The following is a 25,087-nucleotide window of genomic DNA, read 5'->3' on the forward strand; positions in this document are numbered from 1 at the left end:
TGAGAATAAAGGTAATTAAAATATATTTACTACATGCTATAAAATTCTGCCTCAGGAAGATGAAAGGGGACTTATTTTTCGTATATTTAAATGTTGGCATGGCTCCTTTTATTCTCTGGGAGTTTTGTATACAACAAAGGACATTATTAAGTTTTTTAATTATAAAACCATAATTATAAAATATCTTTAATGCTTTTTAGTCTACTTAAATTTAATTGCAGTCTCTTGGAATGTTAAAGTTCCATTTTAACTTCTGTAGTTAATAAAAACATTTTCTGCTACTGTGGTGTATTGTCACATTATTTTATTTACATTTTTATTTATTTAATCTTTAGAATTAGTGTTATCTTTACATGGCTTTAAATACCTAAAATATAAAAAGATTCACAGGCAAAAGTTTGTTCCTATCTGATTTCCTTATTTGCTCAGTTCTTATAGCCTCTCCAGATGAAAAAAAAAATTAGTTTCTTGTGCATCCTTCCATAGTTTATAAAAATGCAAACAAATACAAGTGTTTATTTTTATTCCTCTTATCACATTTAAAAAAGTTGAAATCCAGAGACATATGGTAATATAGGTAATAAATGTTAGATGTTAGATAACAACTTATAAAGAACAAAGTCACAGTATTTTTCTAGTTGGAAGTCACTTCATTCAATGATGTGCCCCTCCTCTCCCCTATTAGTTCAGGTTGACTGTACATGTTTGCTTCATCTTCAGAATAGAAAGTTCCTGGAGGAGACCTACCCTTTCTGGAACTGTTTTTCTTTGACCCATCCTATGCAAACTTACTCACTCATGCAAACACTGGGTGCTTTATACAAATATTACCACCTGTATTTTTTATTTGTGTTTCTGAAAGGAGTTTTTATAAAATTTGCATAATGACATGGCTCATTTGGCTTTGTTCAGAGTTCAAATGCTGTGGATATGGAAGATTATAGTGTGTACCAAATATAAAGGTGCTGTGACAGGCAGTGTTCTCAGGATAACTCTGGCTTAGGCATCTAAGTCTAATTTACATATTGAATCTAGAGCTGTGATTATTAACCCAACTCCATTTACCGTTGATGTACATTTGCATAAAATTGGTCTTCTTGATAGCTCGAGGTATGTATAGTGAGAAAAATGTTAACTCCTTCTGTAGCATGTGCAACTCTGACTGACTGTCGTGATGAAAAACGAATCCAAGCACATTTGGTATACTGCTCATCCTTTCTAGAAATTAGCTGGTATCATGTCAGAATGGCAGGACATGTCTGACATCCTGGAAATGCTGGGTAGCATGCTTCAAATCCTAGCAGCTGCACTGTGTCAAATCCTCTTCTTATGAATCTCATTCTTGGAAGGGAGAGCTTTTAGGAGCGGGACTGTGGCTTCTGATCTGTTTTATAATTATGAAAGAATTTACACTAATTTTATTCCTTTTATGTTGGCTCTTGCTTTATATCTGGCATTAACTGACACCTTCCCAATCATGGTATTTTTTATATGTTGTTTGGAGAAGGTGATTCTTTTTATTAAATATTGTGTGGGCGTGTGCATGTGTAATGGTTTACTGGGGGCAGTGAGCTGATATAATTCACCTCAGATTAAGTTCTTGGCTACTTATAAAGATTGATTACTTCTTAGAACAGAGATTGCAGAGGAAAATCACACCTCTCATTTTACTTTTTTCCATCTGTGTTTAACCTACTATAAATATGTTCGTAAGTGTGCTAGGCCATTGAGTAGGCCTTTGTATTTGAACAGTTTGATTCTGTCATTTTCATTGAAGTCATTCTTTTTAGACCTCAACATGATTCCACTATGGAGGTGGTGATTAAACAAACATCAGTGCTTAAATTATACAATTTCTATTAATTAGTTTTCTTTGAAAATAAGTTCCTAATAAGATGATAATTAAATAATACTAAAAATATTTACTTTTATTTATAAATTTTTGATTGCTTGGAGCAAATCTAATGAAATACGAAAAAATCCTGAATGTGTGTGTGTGAGTGTATATAACATATAATACTACTTATAAATTTTTGTAACAGCATTTATAAGTGATTTCTAGCTAGCAAGCACTCTTAGTGTATTTAAAGTATTAGATTTGTAAACTTCACTTTACATACACTGTTAGATCAGGATGCATGTTATTCTGTATAAAGTGAGTCACGCCTCTTTGAAACTTGGCATGTTTTTTGTTCCCCAATTCTGTGGTGTGCGGAATGATAAACAGTCATGGTCTTAGATTGATCCCGGATCCCCTGAGGGAACTGGCAATTTTCTTTGGATGCATTGGTAAATTTTAGTCTTTTTCTTGCCTTGCTCTCCCTGTGGCCCACACTTAGGTCAGATTACTGAGAAAATCAGTGTTATTGATGAATGCTTTGTACATGATTATAAAAGACTCAGGATCTCTGAGAAAGAACAGAAACACATAATTAAATGCAAATGGTGGCAACTTGTTTAATTTTGAGTTAATGTAGGTTAATCCAATGTCATTGATCACTTGGGGATAGCACTACCTGGGGTCCATCTAATGAAGATTATAATGATTCTTTTTTTTTCCTTTTAGATAAGTTAATATTTAAGGTTAATAAGTTTTTATTAAGTTTTAACTAATGATTTTTTGGGGGAGAATGTTAAGTGGTGATTAAAGTTTTGAGTTTAATGAATGGAAGGAAAAATAAACAGATAAGTGATTTAAATTTTTCCTTGGAGAAGAGATCAGCACTTTCAAAGTTTCTCCTTTGCTAGCGAGCTGGTAGTTGACAGAATAAAGAAAAAGATGAAGATGATATAAGCAAAAATCTGGGAGGATCTAGTATTGGTAAACTAATAACACAAAACTTAAAAAAAAATTTAGTATGAGGTTATTGCATTGTAGAATCACAATGAAGGAAAGAACACGTGACAGCATTTAAATCAAATGTGTCTTATAGCTAAGAAAACGGAGGTCCATAGAGAATGAGGAACTTGTGCCCAGTTACTGAACCAGCTAGTGGTAGTCTGGACTGCAGATTTTATTTATTCAGTCTAGCACCTTTTCCTTCACTATTCTCCTTCCATTTATTGGTTATACAGAATTATTATTGGGTTACCAGATGGTTAGATATGATTGAGAAAGGAGGTGGGAAGACATAATGTGGAAGTTTATTCCACAGTTCTGCTCAAGACGGGACTGCTGATAGTTAATAATAGTAGCTAATGTAACATTGAGGGCTGGCTATGTAAGAGGTACTATACAAAGAGCTTTCATGTACTTACATGTAATCCTCATAAGAGATTTATGGGATAGGTACATTATTATACTATTTCGTGAATGCAAAAACTAAGTCTTAAACAGATGAAGTAATTTGCTAAAGATACCTACCTAGTGAGGGTGGGAGCACAGATTTGAACTATGATAGCCCATTCTGCTTTCCATTGTATGTCAGTCAGCATATAACTAAACAAATCCAGAGACACTGGATTTTAACTATTTTTTTCTTTGAAAATTTTATTTCTTTTAAATTATATGGAAGTTAGTTAATTGGATTTCACTTCAGCTTCCAAGAGGATAGACTCCTTCATGTGGTAGAGTTTATTCAGGAAGTTCTACCAATCCTTAGAAAGGGAGGAATAAGGTTAGCTTGCCAGTATTTGGTCCTCAGGATTTCAGACTTTACCCCACTGGTGAGTGATTTCTTTTTGAAGTGGTTTTAAACCATTTTTAAAATCTTACAATTACAGTCATTTGAGGATTGATGGTAAATGAACAAGTTAACCAGTTTACCTTAGCTTGGAAAATTGGAATACTTGTCTACCTCTTGTCTTTTCTTATTTCTTTTATCCATGCATCCTCAGAGATTACTGATAGATTCAGCAGCCTCACCTGCTTATTACCTGGGATATCAAGGATCTGGCTGGATTTAGAGCAGTGAGGCACTTTATTCTTCTTATTCATCTTCGCCTCTAATTCCTTTTAACCTTATTTATTGTATTATTTTCTAATCTGAACATTCAGTTTCTCAAGGCAAGAAGGAAAAAGTCACTGGTAATCTTTTCTCTGGGTCTCATTTAGTGATTGGGGCTATCGTCCTAGCATATTGATTAAATCCCTGATGGGTGTAGATTTAGGGAGTGGCATTCACTTGTTCCCACTGTGGTTAGAAACAAGGAGGACATTGTGAGCAAAGGTGTAGTCTATGATATTTTCCTCCCTACTATTCATGTCCTTTTTCTCCCTGTTATTTGCCCTTGGCAAGCACCATTAAGAGAAGCACAAGGCAGACCTCAAAGATTTTGATAATGAGCCTTCTTTTGAGAAACAGCTCCTGTCTTGTATTTGGCCTTGCTAAAGACTGAATACCTAATCATGGGATACCAGGTGACCACATGGCCTGAGCTTCCAATCATGAATTGGGTATTGTCTGACCCATTTAGCTATAAGTTGGGCATGAACAGCAGCAATTTGTTATCAAATGGGAATAACATATGTATTATAAGAGACCAAATTTGGGCAGGTCTGGAAGGTATAAGTAGGTCATATGAGCAGGTGGCTCATACACCTTTGATGCCAGCTTCTGTTTCATTGCTTCCTTTCTTTTAATCCATGCTTATGGCTTGCTGGCAGTTCCTTATGACTAGTTGAGAAACGAAGAAAAAACTTGAGCCTGGTTTACAAATGAATCTGCATGATATGCTGGTACCACTCAAAAGCAGACACTGCAGCACTAAAGCCCCACTCAAGACTGACCATGAATGGCAGGGGTGAAGGAAATCATACCCATGGACAGAACTTTGAGCGGTACATTTTGTTGCCTACTATATTTGGAGTGGGAGAGACCAGACATAAAGATCTGCATTGATTAATGGCTAGTTGCTAATGGTTTGTTTGGATGGTCAGGGTTAGAAGAAACAGAATCTGAAGACAAGGAAGTCTAGAAAAGAAGCTATAGACCACTCTTAATATCCACAGACTGAAAACGATTGTGTCCCTTGTAAATGCCTACCAAAGGGCATCTATTGCAAAGAAGACTCTTAACGAGGTGGACAAAATAATGTGCTCTCTGGATGTCAGTTGGCCTCTTTTCCCAGTTACCTTGAGCTTGCTCAATAGACCCATGAAAAAGTGGCCATGTAGGCAAGGCTAGAGGGTTCATGGTTCAACAGTATGGACTTTCTTTTAATGATCTGGTCGTGGCTAATTACTGAGTGCCTAATCTGACAATAGCATGTCTAACATTGAGTTCCTGATATAGCACAATTCTCCAAGGGAGCCTGTCAGCCTTCTGCTAGTGTTGATTATACTGGGCCTCTTCCATCATGGAGAGGGCAAATATTTCTCCTTACTGGAATAACCAAAGAGTCTGCATCTGTATTTTCTTTCTCTGTCTATAATGCTTCTGTCAGTATCACCATTTGTGGATTCATAGAATACTTTATCCACTGCCATGGCATTCTGTTATTGTATTGCTCTTGATCAGGGAATTCATTCCACAACAAAGAATGTGTAGAATTGGCTCATTGGAATTAACTGGTTTTGTCACATACTCCATCACCTGATGCCGGGGCTGACCAGCAGACCCTGAGCAATGGATGAATGGATTACTCTGACACAACGTTTGCTGTGAAAGAGAGGGTTAAGGGACTACTTGGCTAAAGGAACCAGACAGCCTTGATTGCCTGCCTCATTAGGCTTTTATTGTAGCAGCAGTTTGAGATAAAGTTTATCTTTTAGATATAATCAGCAGGGTAAGTAATCTTGGGAGCACACATGTGTTTGTAGTGTCTTTTAAGCAAGGATACCCAAAGATTAAGTATAAGAATTCCAGTAAACACCCAGGGGTCTGCACGTGCACAGACTTGTTTGGAAAGGTCAAGAAATAATTAGAGGCACTGCCTTCTGCACTCCCTTAAGTTGGAATTCCAATAAACAGGGCAGGCTGCCTTCCGCACACTTCCCTTTTTTCAGAATGTCCTCCTTACAAACTTTCCAATCAAGTCTTGTGTGCTCCCCAACAATCTGAAAATGGGCTGGCCTAACTGGAATGTGGAATGGCGTACTGCACACTCTGTTAAAAGCAATAGTTGAGAGAGAATATCATGAAAGGGTGAGGTTTTGTTTTACAGGATGCAGAATATGCTTTGCATTAGATGCTGTCTTTTCCATAGTCAGAATTCATGGTTCTGGGAGTCAGTTATTGGAAGTGGCTTTTCTCACTATTATGTCTAATAATCCACTAAGAAGTGAGAGTAGCTTTTCTTAGAGTTATACCTAATAACTTACTTGCAGAACTTTTGCTACCTGCCCTGGGAATACTGGAGTTCTGCTGGTTTGGAGATCTTAGTCCCCAATGGAAGAAAGTTTCTTCTAGGGATCAGCAGAAAATGGCTCTGTTAAATTGGAAGATGAGACTACCACTTGACTATTTTTGGGGACCTCATGCCACTGAACCACCAGACCAAAAAAAGAGGCAAATTTACTTGCTGGAGTGATTGGTCCTGATTACCAAGGGGAAATTGGGTTACTGTTATGTAATGGAGTCACAGAGACAAAATTGGAACTATGGGATTTTCTGGGGGTACTTCTTAGTGCAGTAGGTCCTTGGGTTATGTCGGAGATCTGTTCCTACGGTGCAACATAACACGATTTTCGCCGTAAGTCAGAACCCACCTACATAAGCACCTACGTCACTCACGTGGAGCACACACACAGCAGTAATGAAGTGAAACAGTAAAAAAAAAAATTAAAAGATAACAATTCCTGACCTTTACTTGTGGTAAATAAATAATAAAAAACATAAAGTACCTATGTACATACGTCGAAATGACGGAACTTATTATTTTTTTTTTTTATAAATAAATGGGAGTTGGCGACATAACCACAAAATGGCGTACGTCGAGTCCGACATAACCCGAAGACTATCTGTACTTCCATTCCCAATATTAAGGGTTAATGAAAAACTACATTAGCCAAAGAAAGGCAGGATGATTACACTCAGATCTTTTAAGAATAAAGGTTAGAGTAGCTTAGGTAGTTTAATTTTTAGAGCTTCAGTTTGAGTCTTTAAAAAAAACTTTCAGGTCTGTGCTTAATTTTTTTAACATATTCAATATAGTTATAATAACCTTTAATGTATTTGTCTGATAATTCTAATATTGTGCCAGTTTTGATTTACTGATTTTTTTCCCCTCATGAGGTATTTTATTTTTCTTAATTTTTGCATGCCTGGTAATTTTTGATTGGATGCTAGACATAAATTTTACCTTGTCAGATGCTGGGTGTTTTTGTATTGCTATAAATATTCTTGAGCTTTGTTCTGGAATGCAGTTAAATTACTTGGAAGCAGTTTGATTCTTTTGAACATGACAGAGCCATGCTTAATCAAGGGCCGCTACTGAGGTCCTTAATCAAGACCCTTCTGTGTATGCTACCCCATGTTTATGAATCATGAAGTTTTCTCATCTGACTGGAGAGAGCAGGTATTCCCATTCCTGAGTGAGCTCTAGACACTTTCCCTCCATTCTTTGAGGTCATTCTTTCCTAACTTCTAGTAGTCTCCTCACATGTATGCACTGGTCAATGCTCAGATGAAGATTTGAAGAGAACCTCTGCAGATCTCTGGCATTCTCTTCCTCTGTAGCTCTCTCCTCTCTTGTACTCTCTCCTGCAAACTGTAGTAAACCTTGGTTTCTCCAAACTACTAATGCTCATCTTCTCAATGTGGACTCCTCTGTACTGTCCTGGTCAACTACAATACAGACTGGAAACCCTGTCAAAGCAGTAAGCTGGGGCAGTTGTACGGCCACCTCATTTGTACCCCCTCTCAGGGGTATTGTCCTTCATTGTGTGATGTTCGGTGCCTTGAGAATGGTTGTTTTATATATTTTGCACTTTTTTGGTTGTTTCAGATGGGAGGTTTTAGAATAGTGCTTGACCACATATTCATGTAGCATTTAATAGGCTAAGATTAAACAGAAAACACGTATTGATTATTTAGAAAGTTAAAAGAAAATGGTAGCATGGTTTTCTGTATAATGGTAGCATGGTTTTTAAAAAATATTTGTATTGATTTCAGAGAGGAAGGGAAAGAGAGAGAGATGGAAATATCAATGATGAGAATCATTGATCAGCTGCCTCCTGCACGCCCCCTACTGGGGATCAAGCCCACAATCCGGGCATGTGCCTTTGACCGGAACCGAACCCACGTCCTTTCAGTCTGCAGGTTGACGCTCTATCCACTGAGCAAACCAGCTAGGGCATGATAGCATGTTTTTAATCATTTATAACTACTTGTTAATCATGGCAAGATATTTTGTTTTTTAAGATTTGTGCCTCCATATTTTTTCTTTATAAATTGTAGAACACAGAGAGAAGGCAGATAAGATCGAACCGATTGCCTCTGCAGGCTTGTGTACACAGAGAAGCTAAATGTGTCGAATTTCAAGAAGGTAATAGAGAAGTCTGGGAGTAGAGTTTATCTGACCAAGGAATCACTTGTAAATAAATGCAGGATTAGAAAAGCGAAGATTGAAAAGAAGACCTCTTGGAGTACAATATTCCTAAAGTCTTGTCTTATGGATAAATTCCTGTGTTTGTTATTTATTGATATGAGATCTGCTTAGTCTATGTTAGGAAATTTATCAGGCTGCACCTAAAATGCTACAGAAAAGTTGAATATGAAATGGTAAAGAAAGCTAACTTTCATGATACTTTCCATAGAATCTATTTCAATTCACGGTTAAAATTGCAAAATTGTGTGTCTCCCACTGTTTGAAGGGTGTTCTGGCTGCGTGTGCCTTATGACCTGAGGTTTTATTTATTTATTTATTTATTTATTTATTTATTTATTTATTCATTCATTCATTCATTCATTCATTCATTCATTCTACTATCCAGTCACCTTTCTGCTCACCAGCATGAGATCCTACAGATCTGCAGTCTCTTTAGTATCCTCAGGTCCTCAGTTCTAGTAGGCCCAGGGCAGGGGAGACTATATCTACTTTTTTTCTTCTTCTTCTTTCTTTTTTTTTTTTTTGCCATATCCTGTGCTAGGTGCTTTACATATATTAACTCATCTTGTCCTCTTGACAAATCCTGTGAGATATATGATGTCTGTCTCATTTAAAATATGAAGATTTTGAGGCTCTGGCCAGATAGCTCGGTTGGTTGGAGTGTTGTCCCAGTGCACCAAGATTGCAGGCGGGTTCCATCCCCTGTCAGGACACACATAGGAAGCAACCAGTGAATGCATAGATAGGTGGAACAACAAATCAATGTTTCTATGTCCCTCTCTTTCAAATCCATAAATAAGAATTTAAAATAAAGGAAGATTTTGAGACTTGTTAGGGTTTCAGTAAGTTTACTTAAGGTTACTGCTCGCTAGTTATCAGAGATTGTACCTGGGACTTAGACTCGTAAACAAGTATTCTTTATATCTCATCACACACACTATGTTTTTATAGTTGCTTTTTCTAAAAGTAATAGTCAAAGATTTCTTTCCTTGGGTAAAGAGCAAAAACCGAAGAGCTGAAAGTAGTTCTTAGGTTATCAGTTTCTTCTAGTCACCAAAGTAACAGAAAAAGGAAGTATAGACTGAGTAGCCTGTCCAACCTAGGTTTTGTGTTATCCCTATTATTCTAACAATTTTTGTTGAAACTCCACACTTATTTTGTTGAAATGGCCATACATGTTTCTTAATACAATTGTTACATATTTTTCAATGTATATTTAACTAGTTAATTATGCATTCTTATTAAATGAGGCAGAGACTGTCATAAATTTTTTTATATCAGGTGACAATGGGGGTTATAATGTTGGTATTATAAAAGAAAGAGTTAGAGAACCACTTTCCCAAATGAAATCATCAGATCTCAAAACAGTATTTATCTGGAAAGCTTCTAAATGATAGCTTTGCTGGATACAGTAGTATTGGATTCAGACCTTTGCTTTTCATTACTTTGAAAACTTCATGCAACTCCCTTCTGTCCTGAAGTATTTCTGTTGAGAAATCAGCTGACATTCTCATGGGAACGCCTTTGTAGGTGATTTTCTGTCTCTCTTTTGCTGCCTGTAACATTCTTTTTTTGTCTTTAATGTTTGCCATTTTAATTATGATGTGTCTAGATATAGGTCTCCTTAGGTTCATCTTGATTGGGACTCCATGCCTCCTGAACTTGTATGACTTTTTCCTTCACCAGGTTGGGTAAATTTTCTGTCATTATTTCTTCAAGCAGCTTCTCTGGTTTTTTGCTCACATTCTTCCCCTTCTGGCATTCCTATGATGTGGGTATTGTTACATTTCATGTTGTCCCAGAGCTCCCTTAAGCTATCCTCCTGCTTTTTAATCCTTTTTTCTATTTGGTGCTCTAATTGACCATTTATTTCTATCTTGTCTTCCAAATCACAGAAAAATTAATAGTAACAGTAAAAAAAAAAAAGGCAAAAGAGAATACAAGGAAAGAGAGAAATTAGAGATATGCAAGAAAAAAGAGAAAAAAGAACAAAAGGGGAAAAACAGACAACAAAAAATGAAAACAAAAACAAGAGCCACTCCCCCCCACCCCACCCCCCCCAAAAAAAGAAAACAGAAAACAAGCACACACCCAGAAAACTTTGGGTCTGCTATTTGTGGAGCTTATTGGATTTTGCTCTGTTGTGGTTGAATGTGGTCCCTTGGTGTGTCTATCCTGGGCCTCTTGGGAGCTTCTCTGTCCCTGGGCAACCTGACTGAGGCCTGATGGATTGAAGCCCCTAGTGGTCCAGTGGGCAGGGCCTCCTTAGCCCAGCAGCTGGATCTGCTTTGAGTCTCATGCCTTTAGCTTCCCTGTTCTGAGCTATTCTCCCTTACCCCATGGAGCTGGTCTCTTCAGGGGTATCCTGCTCCTGGCTAGGATGGTTTGATCAGAATAGTGTTAGGAGTGGTGCCAGTATCTTGTAGGAAGGGGGCCTGGGCACTTTCTTTCCTTACAGTGCCTCAGCTCTGCCTGGCTTTCTGGCTCCTCCTTGCTGCCATATGCAGGGACACTGATTTCCAACGCTGGGCTATCCCCCCTTACCTCAGGTCACTGCAGGTGGGGTCAGAAGCAACAGTTTTGCTTGTGGGAAAGAGGGCACCTTCCTTGCATTCAGGTGGGCAGGACTGATCTTCCTTCCTGGTTCTACTATCCAGTCACCTTTCTGCTCACCAGCATGAGATCCTACAGATCTACAGTCTCTTTAGTATCCTCAGGTCCTCAGTTCTAGTAGGCCCAGGGCAGGGGAGACTATATCTACTATCCTGCCCTTCAGCACAGTTGCTGCCTCCGAATCCTGGTGGTAGAGCAGAACAGCTGGGCTCTAGGGTGGTGGCGGCAGCACAGTAGTAGTCATGGTGGATAAGTCCATAGCAGGTGCGAGAGTCCTGCGAGTATGCAGGTCCTACAATGTTAGGTCCTGCAAGTCCCTAACAAGTCAGTGGGTATGGGCAGTGTCCACTGCAGGCACATAATTCTGAGTGGTGTCCTTGGCAATCACACGGATCCAGACGATGCCGGGGCGGGGTGTGCGTGCGTTTGGGCTCAGCTGCAGAGAGTCCCAGTCTGAATAGTGGTGAGGCTGGGTACCTAACCCTTGCCACTCCCCCAACATCCTCCTGAGGAGGACTTCTTAGGTGTGTTTTAGATACCTGAGAATGATGGGAGTAATTTCTCTGTTTATTTTTAAAAAAGTTTTGTGTATATCTGTGAGGCAATAGTTCAGACTTAAGCATTTGACAAATAAGCCTTTTCCAGGCTTTTGGACTCACCAGTGGGTCTCCACTCTGGTCAGCATTTTGTGCCTGAAGGGAATGGAGTAGTTCCCAGGGGAGCAGACACATTGAGCTGTCATGCTCAGCCTGCAGCTCTGTGAGGTGCCTCAGTTGGGGTGTTGGTGTCTCTGAGGCTTCTCCTGATTCACAGGCTTGAGAGCATGGATGGCTCCTCACTCCACTAGATTAGAAAGTCTCTTCAAGAAAGTTTAAAACCTCATCAAATTTTTCTTGGGTGTGCTATTCAGTTTATGAGGCTTAAGGCAAAACCTTCCACCAGCAAAATCCCAATTCCAGGTGAAGGTAATGCAGGCTCCAGAGAGAGAGTATCCTCTTAGTCGCCAGCCTTCAAATGCCCCAAAGCACTATTTAAACCCTATATTATAAAAGCCTTATATGCTAAGTGTCTGGGCGTCTGGTTGTCCGTTCAACCAATCAAAGCGTAATATGCTAATGATATGCTAAGGCTGCTCAACTGCTCGCTATGACGTGCACTGACCACCAGGGGGCAGATAGTTGACCGGTTGACCAGTTGCTATGATGTATACTAACCACCATGGGGCAGACTCTCCGACTGGTAGGTTAGCTTGCTGCTTGGGGTCTGGCTGATTGGGACTGAGTGAGACAGGCTGGACATGCCCTGGAGCCCTCCGTGGTCCTTCCCAGGCTGGCCAACCTCCTGCATCCTTCCCTGGCCCCGATTGTGCACCGGTGGGGTCCCTCGGCCTGGCCTGTGCCCTCTCGCAATCTGGGATCCCTCGGGGGATGTCAGAGAGCAGGTTTCAGCCTGATCCCGCAGGCCAGGCCAAGGGACCCCACTAGTGCACAAATTTGTGTACCAGGCCTCTAGTAACACTATAAAAATCGAGTTATGAGTAAAGAGGGAAGTTGCTGTACATATTTTGTCCCCTTTTTTGGGGGGAAGGTGGTTGTAGGAATAGAGTTGAACACATTTAATGCCTGTATGTATTTTTTTGTTTAACCCTGTTCAATTATTAAATATAAGCCCAGGCTAGTGTGGTTCAGTTGGTTGGGCATCGTCCTGTACAGCAAAAGGTTGCCTCTTCTATTCCCACCATGCCTGTGTTTCGGGCTCCATCCCTGGCAGGAGGCAGCTGATCTGTGTTTTGCTCTCACTTTCATGTTTCTCTCTCTCTCCCCGTCTCCCTGTCTCTCTCTCTCCAAAGGAAAAAAAAGAATGTTAATTAATGGTATGTTGAGATAGCTTATAGTACTTTAAATCTGAGTAAGTTCTGTTGTTCCTGAAGTAAATTAACATATGTATAATAGATTCTTTGATATCACCATTTGAACACAGAAGTTTACTGAAGAAAGTAGTTTAGTGTCCATCATATAAACAATATTTTTCAGAAATGTCCAAAGCCAGTGGCCAAAGTTGAGAAAGTTCATGGACTAATGAAAGGAATTCTCATTGTGATGGCTCTATGTGTACCTTTGTGGGGTTTTTTGTTTTTTTGCTATATTCTGTATACCTTAGGAAATTGAAGATCTACTCTTACTTTTTAGGGTTGTTTCTGATTCCAAGTTAGTATCATTTTATATAACTGCACTGTGTTATGTTCTCCTCTATTCAAAAACAAACAAGTAAATAAAATTCAGTGTGTTTTATCCTGACATGAACACTATTTTGTTGCTGGCATATGAGTAGTCATTAGTTATATTCGGTTATATACCTTCCTCATTTAACAGCACCATCTGTTAAAACTATGATTGAAACCAGTAGAAAGGAAACCAGTTATTTTTTAGTTTGTGAGTATGGAGCAAATGATAATGTGTCTGAAGTTGCCTGCAGTCAAGTACTTTACAACTGGTTTAGTCAAACAATTGGAGCTAGTGCTACCTTGGAAAACCAGATCAGGAAAGAACATGATAATGCTTGTTTAGCGTCTTTGTTCTTAGCAAGGGTAATGTCTTATGAAAAATGAACAACACATAATTAAGTTATTTAAAAGCATTTGCATGATATGCTTTGTGTTTAATGTTATCAAGTTACTGGTGTGTGTGGTTTGTGATAACTGCTAGCATGAGAGTTGGAAAAGGTATTTTCAAAGTGAGGCAAAAACCTTTACAAGGATAATTTATTACAGGCTGAATTTGGGACAATTTTGTACTCATAAAATAAATCTTAAAATTATTAGACATTTATAAATGACTAGAGGCCTGTTGCACGAAATTCGTGCATGGGGGGGGGGGGGCGGCCCTCAGCCTGGTCTGCACCCTCTCACAATCTGGGACCACTGGCTCCTAATCGCTTGCCTGCCTGCCTCATTGCTCCTAATCACCTCTGCCTGCCTGTCTGACTGCCCCTAACTGCTTACCTGCCTGTCTGGCTGATTGCCCCTAACCACTCACCTGCCTGCCTGATCACCAATAACTGCCTCTGCCTGCCTGCCTGATCACCCCTAACTGCCTTTGCCTGCCTGCCTGATGGCCCCTAACCACTCGCCTGCTTGCCTGATCACCCCTAACTGCCTTTGCCTGTCTGCCTGATGGCCCCTAACCACTCGCCTGCCTGCCTGATCACCCCTAACTGCCTCTGCCTGCCTGCCTGATTGCCCCTAACCACTCGCCTGCCTGCCTGATCACCCCTAACCACTCTGTCTGCCTGCCTGATTGCCCCTAACCGCTCGCCTGCCTGCCTGATCGCCCCTAACTGCTTGCCTGCCTGCCTGATTGCCCCTAACTGCCTCTGCCTCAGCCCCTGCTGCCGCGGCTTCATTCGTAAGGATGTCCGGAATGACATCAGAAGGTCGTTCAGCTGTCCAGTCTAATTAGCATATTATGCTTTTATTATTATAGATTCTTTTTCATGTCTATGCCTTTATCTGTATTGTGAAGTGCAGTTTTGCATTGCATATATGGGATTGCAGTAGAATTTCTGATGGTGGTGGGGACATAGGTTTGTTCAATGCAGCCACCTTTGTGTGTGTGTGGCAGTAAGTGTCTGCTATCACTCTTTTCCTGTCTCCACCTGGGCTCTTGGAACACTTGTATGTTTTGAAAAATAGTTTTGACTTTGAAATTACATCTGGTTGTGTTTTGGTCTGTTTTCCTCTTCACTCATCCTTCTTGCCCAAACTCATTGTAGGACCAATAACTGATACTCAGGTCAGGCTTTCTCTTCCTTCTCGCTTTCCTTCTTTTAAAAAATTTCTGTCTGTGAGTAAATCTTATCCAGATGATGAAAACAAAAATTAACAGAATATAAAAGGTAGGGAAATATGTCAACAGAGTTCAGCATTGGCTTAGAATCTGTCTTGAATAGTTTGGTCAGGAAAATCTGTGGTAGTAATATCTGCATGTGCATGACTGAAAATGTTTCATACTTGTTGAATGGGTATGCTTTTTAGATAAAAAATAATGTTCCCAGATCTTTGAGGTATTCTTTCTTTTCAGAATTCAGTCTAACAGATAAGAGATCTGATGTCAATTTGTTTTTATCTATCTGTAGGTATCTTTTCTTATTTTCCTTTTTAGAAAATAACAGAAAGTAATTATTTGAAATATCAGAAAGTAATAATTTCCACGTGTGCATGCTTTTTCAGTTGTCATGCTTAGCACTCTCTGGATTGGTTATCAGTTAGAAAGCTCATGACTTAGCTCTAGGAAGTTTTTTCTTTTTCCTTTATTTCCATACTCTTATTTCTGGTAATCCTGTTTTATGTGGTAGTTTGTGGACTGGTCCTCGATGCCTTTTAACTTTTCTCTCATATTTTCTTTTTGTATTTTTGTGTCACTTTCTGAAATTCCCTTGACAGTGGTACACTACAGTATACATGGTAGCAGTTAATTTTAGTGCATATTTAAAAATCCATATATGCATTAACTCTACCTAAAGAAGTCTCTGTTCAGCAGTCCATGTTTTCAAAAAATATTTTTATTGATTTTCAAGAGGAAAGGAGAGGGAGAGAGAGATAGAAACATCAATGATGAGAGAGAATCATTGATTAGCTACCTCCTGCATGCCCCCCCTACTGGGGATCAAGCCTGCAACCCGGGCATGTGTCTTGACCGGGAATTGAACTATTAACTCCTGGTTCATAGGTTGACACTTAACTACTGAGCCATGCCAGCTGGGCCATATTTTCATATTATTAATATTTTCTTGAATTTATATGTATAATATTAATTTTATACACCTCTTTATTTTACCATGAGTAACTTATCTTACTTGTTTCTCTGGAATTTTCTCAGAATTCTCTGCTGTAAATTACTTTCTTTTAGCCACTTGATTGCCTTTGACTTTTGTTGATTTTTTTTTTTTTTTTTTTTTTTTGCTAGATAAAGTGAGTTAGTTCACATCTACCCACCCCAAAATAAGTTCTTCTAGTTGTGACTATTTCATCGTCTTACTTTAGTGCATAGAAAAATTTCAGGCAAACTATGCATTGCTTCTTAATAATCTAGACTAGTAAATATAATGGACAGTTGTTTGTTCCTACTACCTCTCTGGATGTAGGGGATATTCTAATAGTCTCAATGAGAACAAGTTAGAGATTAAAGATTATTTTAAAATAGTAGTATCGTTTCAGGATAATTGTTTTATTAATATGCTTTGGATAAGGAAGGCTTTTCTATGATCCAGGACAACACATTTGTTTCATATTTCAGTTAAAAATGAATAGTGTGTGTAACCAAGACTCTGGCATTTACTATTACTGTTATGCTTTTGGATCAAACTAAAAATACTAAATTTTTTTTTCAAATGTATAATTTCTTCTCATGGCACACAATTAAAAAGAAATAAAGAGTACACTGTAATAAAATATCTACCTGCCTCAGCTTCAAAGTCTTTCTGAAGAAACTTAGTGTTACAATTTCTTTTTCTCTCCATAAAGAAGAATATCCTATATAATAAAGATGTAATATGCAAATGGTCGTTACATAACGACCAACCACATAACAACTGAGCGCGTAATGACCGATCACAGATCAGCAGGATGGTGGGGCAGCAAGCTACAAGCTGGTGGTGTATAGCTACAGGAGCGGGCAGGGCAGCAAGCTATGATAGGTGTGGGGGTGGACGGAGGGAGCTACTGGAGGGCGGCAGCGAGCTACTGGTGCATGGATTCGTGTGCAAGGCTACGAGTGGATTTATAAGAATAAATGTACATACACAATTACACACACAGACATACATATTGTTTTTGCCTCCTACTACATTAGGGCTAGCATACATACACATGGTTTTATACCCTTTTCATTTAATAATATGATTTGGGGGTACTGGGGAGGCTTTCAGGGCAACTGCTCCTTCAAAAGTCCTCTGAAGGAGCCTTCCCCCTACAGCAGTGGCCCTGGACCTGCCTAAGCATCAGGATCATTTGAGACCTTTTTTTCCCAATGTTTTATTATGAAAACTTTCAAGCATACAGAAAATTAAAAGAATAGCACAGTGAACAGTGTTAAAACAACAACAATATGATTTGGTGATCATTTTCTACCACTGCATTACAAATTTCCTTATTTTATATTTTGAAGTAGTATTGTATTATAGTGTATGGATGAAGGATAATTTAACCAGACCCTTTATTCTGGACATTCCTGTTGTTCCTATTCTTGTCTTTTGCTATTACCACCAACACTACAGGGATACCCACATCCATGTTTGTGTCTCTATTTTGCACAAATATAATATCTAATTGTTAGCCTACCTGTTTTCTAGTACAACTCTCATTTCATGGCTAAAGAAACTTAGAATTGGCTATCACTTGCATTAGAAACTGACGCACTGGTTTATTTTTTAAATTAAGCTGAAACAGTAAGGAAACCACTTGCATTTGCCAGGCTTTAAAAAAAAAAAATCTTATTGTGCCTAAGCATATTTGTGGGACTAATTAGATTGTTTTCATATGGCTTTTTGGAGGAAGAAAAGATGTAAATTAAAGGTGTTTTGTTAGGTAGTGAGATAATGAAATATAAATGTCTATTTCCAGGGCAAAGCAAGCATAACTTTTCTTCAAATAAATTGCCATAGTCACATTTTGTTGTTGCAGAAAGCCCATTCGTTTTTCAGTAATAAACAGGAAAGAGTTGAAAGTTATAGTGAAATATATAACCTTATTTGAGAAGAATGACAATTTCTGAAAAATCTTAATCATTATATAATCTATCTTTGTAAACAAAGAAAGAAAACTTGTAAGTTTATGTGGTGATCCATTTGGGACATGGAAATGAGATATGATATAATAATATAGCATTGCCTGCCATCTTAGACTTATTTTATAGTGCTTAAATTATTCAGTGTATTAATGACTTTAAAATGAAATCCTTTGCAATATACTTTCCAAACTCAGTGGGAAAAGGAAATTGCTGTGTTTTGTTCAAATCTTGTTACAATAAAATCTTATAACTATAGTTTACTGAAGGAGTAGTATACTGTTTTAGGCCGTGCAAGATGCTTACCATGTGCATATATTTTATAAAGTGAATCAGAGTGGAGGTTAGTTATTTAATAGGGTAGGTTTTATTGGTTTCTTTTTTTTTTTTCAGAAATGAATGAAAGATTTATTAAAAGGTCTCAAAGTTTGCAAACTTGCAACACTGCTAGCCCAAAAACCCAGAAATGTTCCAAAGAAGAAAGAAAAGTTAAGAGTTTTTAGAGTAAAAAGTTCATTTTTGAGAACCATCAGTCCTACATTCTTAGCCTTAGGATTAGTCCAGGATGATTATCACTCAGATGTCAGGTAGTTTAGATAATAGATGTCAGGTTGTGTGGATATGTGAATCTTTCAGGTGGGTAATCAGAAGGTTACCTGGAAGTTGAAATGTATATTCAGGCATTGACACAGTTAAAAAGGTTTAATTCCCCAGGCTAGTTAGAACAAGAATAGAGTCCTCATGCCTAATTTTAGCAGCTTGGTTAAAGTGATTCCATTTTTTATTTCCTATTTTCACTCTTTCCTCAAAGCAAATCCTTTAAAGAGATCTCATGAGCCCTGGCCAGTGTTACTTAGTTGGTTGGAGTGTACCCCAGACTCCAAAAGGTGGCCTGTTTAATTCCCAGTCAAGGCACATACCTGGGTTGTGGGCTTGATCTCTGTAGTGGGCATGCAGGAGGCAGCCAATCAGTGTTTTCCCCTCACATCGATGTTTCTCTCTCAAAACTCAATAAAAAAGATTAGATTGTTAACATACTAGTAAAAACATTCAAACCTGTAAAGATATTTTGTGAGTTTATTTGAGCCAAACTGTCGACAATTGCGGGGAAGCAGAATTTCAATGGATTGGGATAATGCTACAGAGAATGGCGGTTTTTCACCTATTTTTATACATTACAATCAAAGGAGGAGAAGTAGGTGGGTTACATGAAATCCATTGGTGATAGAGTAGAGAGGTGGGAGAAAGCAAAGTGGGGTGGAGTGGGGGAACTCTGGGATGGGATAAAAAGTAAAATGATAGACACGTACTTCTTTTACTTAGGTGGGTACAGGATAGTTAACAGTCAACACTTAACATGATAACAATGACAATGAAGGAATTTGTGATATCTGTCCTGGCACCCAGGGCATTTGGTTGTGCTCTGAGGGGTCAGGGAAAAGAGGAAGTTACAAGTTACCCTGACATTTCAAGGATATGTTATGGTAGATGCAAAAGGACAATAGGCTCAGTTAAGGTAAAGATGGACCTTGCCAGAGAAGATACCTGGCTAGGACATGACTATCCACCATAACTGTTTTAGTTAAAGTTTTAATTTCAGACCATCCTGTGGTTACTTTAGGTTTTAGAGTTTGCAGGACTGCCATACAGGCCTTCCCTGAGCTTGTCAGGTTAGCATGTGCCTCTTTCGTCTACACATCCCCCTTTTGGTCATCAGTCAATCCAAAGGATGCATTGATGACCAACCTTTTGGTTGGATAATGGAGTCCGGAGTCCCATGGTGCTAGGAAGGCTCATTCCTAGGATGTCTCAGTGTCTGATTTGTCTTGCTGAACAGGGTGGACCGCTGGGGATGGGGCATTATTGGTATCTAAGTAATGATACCTGACATTAAAATAGCACTGTGTAATAGACCCTTATTTTATTACCCATATATTTTGATGTGCTTTTAAATACATTTGATAAGCAGTGGTGATTCAGGTTGCAGAATCTGGAGCTAGATGGCTAAATCTAAAACCTTATTTTACCATTTGGTAATGTGTGACCTGGCCAAGACACATCGATGTGTCTGGCCAAGTTATTTATTTAAGATTAGGTTCCTCATCCATATCATGGTGATAACCATGTTCCTGCCTAACCAGTTGTCAGAACTGATTGAGTTTATGCATGTAAAGCTCTTACAGCCTGGCACCAAAAAAATGCTCAATAAATAATAGTTATAATTTTTTAAGGAATATTGGTTTATTAATGTGCTTTCTTTGGGAGATGAGAACCTTTCGCATGCAGTTTTTTGTGGAATTCTTTTCTTGAGTTTAGATCCTATGCAGTTTGTTTTCAAAGTTATGAGTAGGCATTTGGTGGTTTGTGGTGACTGCTAGGACAAGAAAAGGAATGGTTGGTTAGCTTTTGGTGGAGACTCCTTCGGGAATGGAGTAGTAGTGTTTTGAGCTAGACCCATGGAGACAGCCTTCACCACACTACCGAACTTCTTTCCCATCATTAGTCAGTTAAAAAAGCTTATTTAAAAAACTCATAGTTTTTTGTTTGTCTGTTTTTCCTAAGACTTTTCCTTCTTCCTGAAGATGCTTCCTGTTATTTTCTAACTCAGAACAGGCCAGGCAGATTATAGGGTGTCCAGGTGCTGCGTCATCCAGTATATACAGTATGAAAGTGGTGCCGTTGATGTAGTTGGATCCCAACTTCTCTTACTCCCTCTCTAGAGATTTGATGTCTGTTCTTATTTATTCATTACTTGTACAAGATCTCATTTCTATTTTATTTTATTGATTTTTAGAGAAAGAGGAAGGGAGAGGGATAGAGATATAGAAACTGTGGTGAGAGAGAAACATCATTGAACATCTGCCTCCAGTACTCCCTCCACCTGGGGATCGATCCCACAACCCAGGTGCACGTGCTCTGACCAGGAATTGAAACAGTGACCTCTTCGTTCATGGGTCAGTGTTCAACCACTGAGCCACACCAGTTGGGCATGAGATCTAATTTTTGACTCAGACTTTGAGGTAGAAGCTCCCTGTTTCTTGGCAATCTGTTCCTGGCATTTTTCCTTGGCCTCCTTCATTCTCTGTGCCATAAGTTTAGCATATTCTGTGGCTTCTTCCTTAATATTCTTAGTACATTCTTTCTTGAGAGCGATATGCTGCCATTTGTGTTGCAGGACACATGTAGTAACAAGATGCTGAATCTTGGATAGTTTGGTTGTGTGTTTCTTATCTTCTTCATTTAGGGGCTTTCTCACAACATATTGGCAGACATCATCTTTAGAGAGACTGAAAAGTTTGTGGATTCTGCTAGCTCTTTGGGGCCCGAGGCAATGAGGCACAGAGGCACAGTAGTATCATGAGACCAGGAATCTCCCCCCCCACCCCCCACCCCCGCCTTTTTTTTTTTTTTTTTTTACAATGACCAAGTGGAGAACACTGAGATTGGCACCTACAATGCAAACCTGAACAGATTTGTGCTTTTTCTCTCCAGTCCTCCTTGGCCTACAACAGGAATACCCTTTACGCAGCATGGGTCAAGACACCTTACTTCATGGGGAAACTTGTTTGTCATTCCCACTACTGATTTAATCCTTCCACATAACAACATAACCCTTCCATTTTAATCCCAGAGCATCAGCAGCAACTTCTCTGGCCAAAGGCTTCTCACAAAGTTTTTGATCATCATCCATTTCAATGAGTTTTTGTAAGCCAGTGGCTGGGAAAGAGATTTCATTCAGGTTCATCCTGAAGCAGCCCACTGCTTCTGAGGCACCAGGAAAAAGAGCCCTACTTCTCTTCATCTTAAATGCTTTCTTAACAATTCATCTTCACACCCACACCCCTGCCCAAGGCCTGAAAACTCATGAAACTGGACTTTGATCTTACATGTTAGATGTAAGTGCTAGATTTAATTTAAAAACACTTCCACAAATAGAATAGTAGGGAAAAATGAGACATAAAAATTTTAGAAGTATTTCAAATTATAGGATTACTTAGCACTAAAATTTTTTACCTAAGCTTCTATATTTAATGCCATATAGTGCTATTCTATATAGTTATGGGAACCAATTTTTTGTTTGCTTAATTGAGTTTATTATATTTACATCAACAATTGGTATTAGAATAGGCTATAGAATAGAAATAGTTTCTTTGTAGAAATGATTTTGTTGAAACAACTCTGTCTCTAATGTTTTTATGCTTTTTGGCATAGATCCAGTGATTATAGTGTATAAAATATTCTCACCTCCTCTGGCCATCTGTTTTCTGAGTGAGTAGTAGTAACATGATTTCCCAGAATACTTAGCACACTTAATTCAAAAGGACAATGTTTGTCTTTGCTCTTGTTGCCATATATTAAAGAAAGTTAATTTCTAGGAAATTATTTTATTTCTATTGGAGTTTTTTGTAAGAGTAAACCATAGAGAGGCTAGTATCTGTTTTTGTGACTGTAATCCATAATAATAAAAGCATAATATGCTAATTAGACTGGACAGCCGAACGACCTTTCGGACAAAGCTGGGGCTGCTGCAAGGGCTGAGCCCCTTGCATGAATTTCATGCATCTGGCCTCTAGTATAGAAATAATTATGTATTTCTAGTCCACTTCAGCAAAATTCTTTTGACTATACTGTAAAACTTTTAAATTATTTACCTGAGTTCTCTTAAATAAGAGAACTCAGGTAAATAATTTAAAAGTTTAAATAAAATAAATAATTTAAATAAAAAGCTGTTAGAGAAATTTTTTAAGGTGAATTAAGCTAAAGTATTCAGCTGGTATGCATCCATTTTACTTGTTCTCTATTGGCTACTTAAACAAGAGTTCCGGTGGTGTGTACATTAGTCTATATTGTTTCCCACAGTTCTCACCAGGGAAATATGTGAAATTTACTAAATTAATTGAAAAGTTTTAAATGTCCTTGTGACATGACAAATTCCTGAAAATTAGGGTTTTGTAATGAGTCAAGATAATAGGTAGTGTGTAAAAAGTCAATATATAAGGTGCTGTTTAATAAGTATTTAGACATATTTGGCTCAAATGCATTCTGTGTATTTTAACTCTCCTAAACAATTTGTAATATTTAGATCTATTTTCCCTATGGGGTTAGATAGAAGTAAGGCATTTACAATCAGCAAATTGCTTCTGGGTAGAATGTAGCATAAACAGATTTTTCTGTAGTGAAGATTATAAAATATTATAGAAGAATATGTAGACTGTATGTTAAAAAAACTAAGGCAGATTTTATGAAATTGTAATTGGTAGATTCTGCACCCCTTTGACCAGTTTTAGCTTATCAGCCTTTCTTCCAGGTTTAGGCTTAAAACAATAGGGCTATCTCCAAGACCTGATTTAACTGTGTTCCCCTTTACCCAGCCATTAAGGTCTGATTTAGGATCTGTGTTGTCTTTGCTTCAGTTTCTTTGGCCCCAGTGGAGCGTGACTATGTAGACTGAGAGTATATTTCTTTTCCTACTTCTTTCATTTTGTAATTATTTAACTTTTTCAATTTGTTGATTTTAGAGACAGAAGGAGAAAGAGAGAGAGAGAGAGAAAGAGGGAGAGAGACTTGTTGTTACACTTCCTTATGCATTCCTTGGTTGCTTCCTGACTGGAGATTGAACCTGCAACTTTGGAGTATCAGGATGACGCTCTAACCAACTAAGCTACTCAGCCAGGGCATGTAATTATTTAATTTCTAACTTCACTGTTAATACTTTTTGCCCCTCCTAGACTCAATTATTTTCCCCCCTCCTAGACTCACTGTCATTCAGAAGGCCCCTGCCTTTTTTGTTTTTTTTTCCTAATGCGTTATATGCTGAACCTAGGTTCATTGCCTCATAAATGTTGGCATTAGGAGAGATTATTTTCCATCTGCCTCATTTTGCTAATAAGTTTTCTGCTAGAAAGTAAGCTGGATGGAAGCAGGGGCCTTCACTGAATCTTGATCATTTTCTGTTTTCCCAGCACCTAGGAGAATGCCTAACATGTAGTAGGCACTTTAAAACTGCATGTTGAATGAGGGAAAGGAAAAGAGGTCCAGAGAGGCTAAGTGAAATAATATATTGGAATGTATATTATAATATATGCAATCAAATTAATATTTGTTATGAAAGTACACTAAAAGGCTATAGGAAGATCCATTATTTGTTACTACTTTAATGCATTAGTAAATAGTTTTTTTCTTTTTAAGAAATAAGTTTTTAGAGACATTAGAAAGGGGAAGAGAGTGGGAGAGAGATAGAAAAGTCAATGATGGGAGAGAATCATCGATCAGCTGCCTCCTGCATGCCCCCTACTGGGAATCGAGCCTGTAACCCGGGCATGTACCCTGACCTGGAATCAAACTGTGACCTCCTGGTTCATGGGTTAATACTCAACCACTGAGCAACACCAGCTGGGCTAAATCATTATTTTTATTTAAAAAATTATTTTTAGATAACATACCCTGTATTTATTAGGGGTGCTTTTCATTGTATATAACAGTACACCTAATCAGCAGTGGCTTAAACTAATGAGAATTTACTTTTCTTACATATGAAGTTTGAAGGTGGTTATCTGCTTACTGGATTGGCAGCTCAACAATGTCAGGACTCTTGTTCTGAATTTTCTTGGCCTTTTCTTCATGGTTGCCAGAGGGTTGGTCCTGCTCTAAGGCCTCACCTCACCTTTCGTGAGGCTTTACAAGGGAGCATGAATTGACAGCAGCATCTCTCTTTGTTTTACCAGGAAACCAAAAGCCTTCTTGGAAGTGACTTCCCCTTATTTGTTATGACCCAGACTGTTTCACATGGCCACCTCTAACTGGAAGGAAGGCTGTGAACATGGTACTTAGCTATTTCAGGCTCTGGTAGAGATGGGGGAAGGGAAAAGCAGTTTGGAAATAGGTATCAGGTTTGATACCCAACAGTGTCTGCAAAACCTGTGGCTAGCCAGAATCCAGATCTATCCTTCTTCTTCTGGATACATTACAGGTAATATAGTCACCACCTCTCTGAGGGAGATGATACCTGTTCTTATCCATGACTACATCTGCCTCGGAGTCTAGGATGTCTCTTTGGTGTATAGTTTTCTTCATCAGGTCTGTTTGTAGCTTGTTGTCCTCTGGTGATATAAAGCCAAAGGAGGAAACGTGCTCACAGTATACTCAGAAAACAATGGTGGATAAAGGAACAAGTTAACTATAATAAGTCCTCTCACTTAGAA

At 38.5% G+C, this 25,087-nt stretch overlaps 1 protein-coding gene and 1 pseudogene across 5 annotated transcripts in view; one reads left to right on the forward strand and one right to left on the reverse strand.

The window, feature by feature from the left end:
* Positions 1-25,087, forward strand: part of CDKAL1 (CDK5 regulatory subunit associated protein 1 like 1) — a 684,969-nt gene that overhangs the window by 74,528 nt on the left and 585,354 nt on the right. The gene's annotated exons all lie outside the window — the stretch shown is intronic.
* On the reverse strand, positions 20,848-21,630 carry LOC132231903 (small ribosomal subunit protein eS6-like; annotated as a pseudogene).

The sequence above is a fragment of the Myotis daubentonii genome, chromosome 3 (genome assembly GCF_963259705.1).
Source record: "Myotis daubentonii chromosome 3, mMyoDau2.1, whole genome shotgun sequence".
In the NCBI taxonomy this organism is placed as follows: Eukaryota; Metazoa; Chordata; class Mammalia; order Chiroptera; family Vespertilionidae; genus Myotis; species Myotis daubentonii.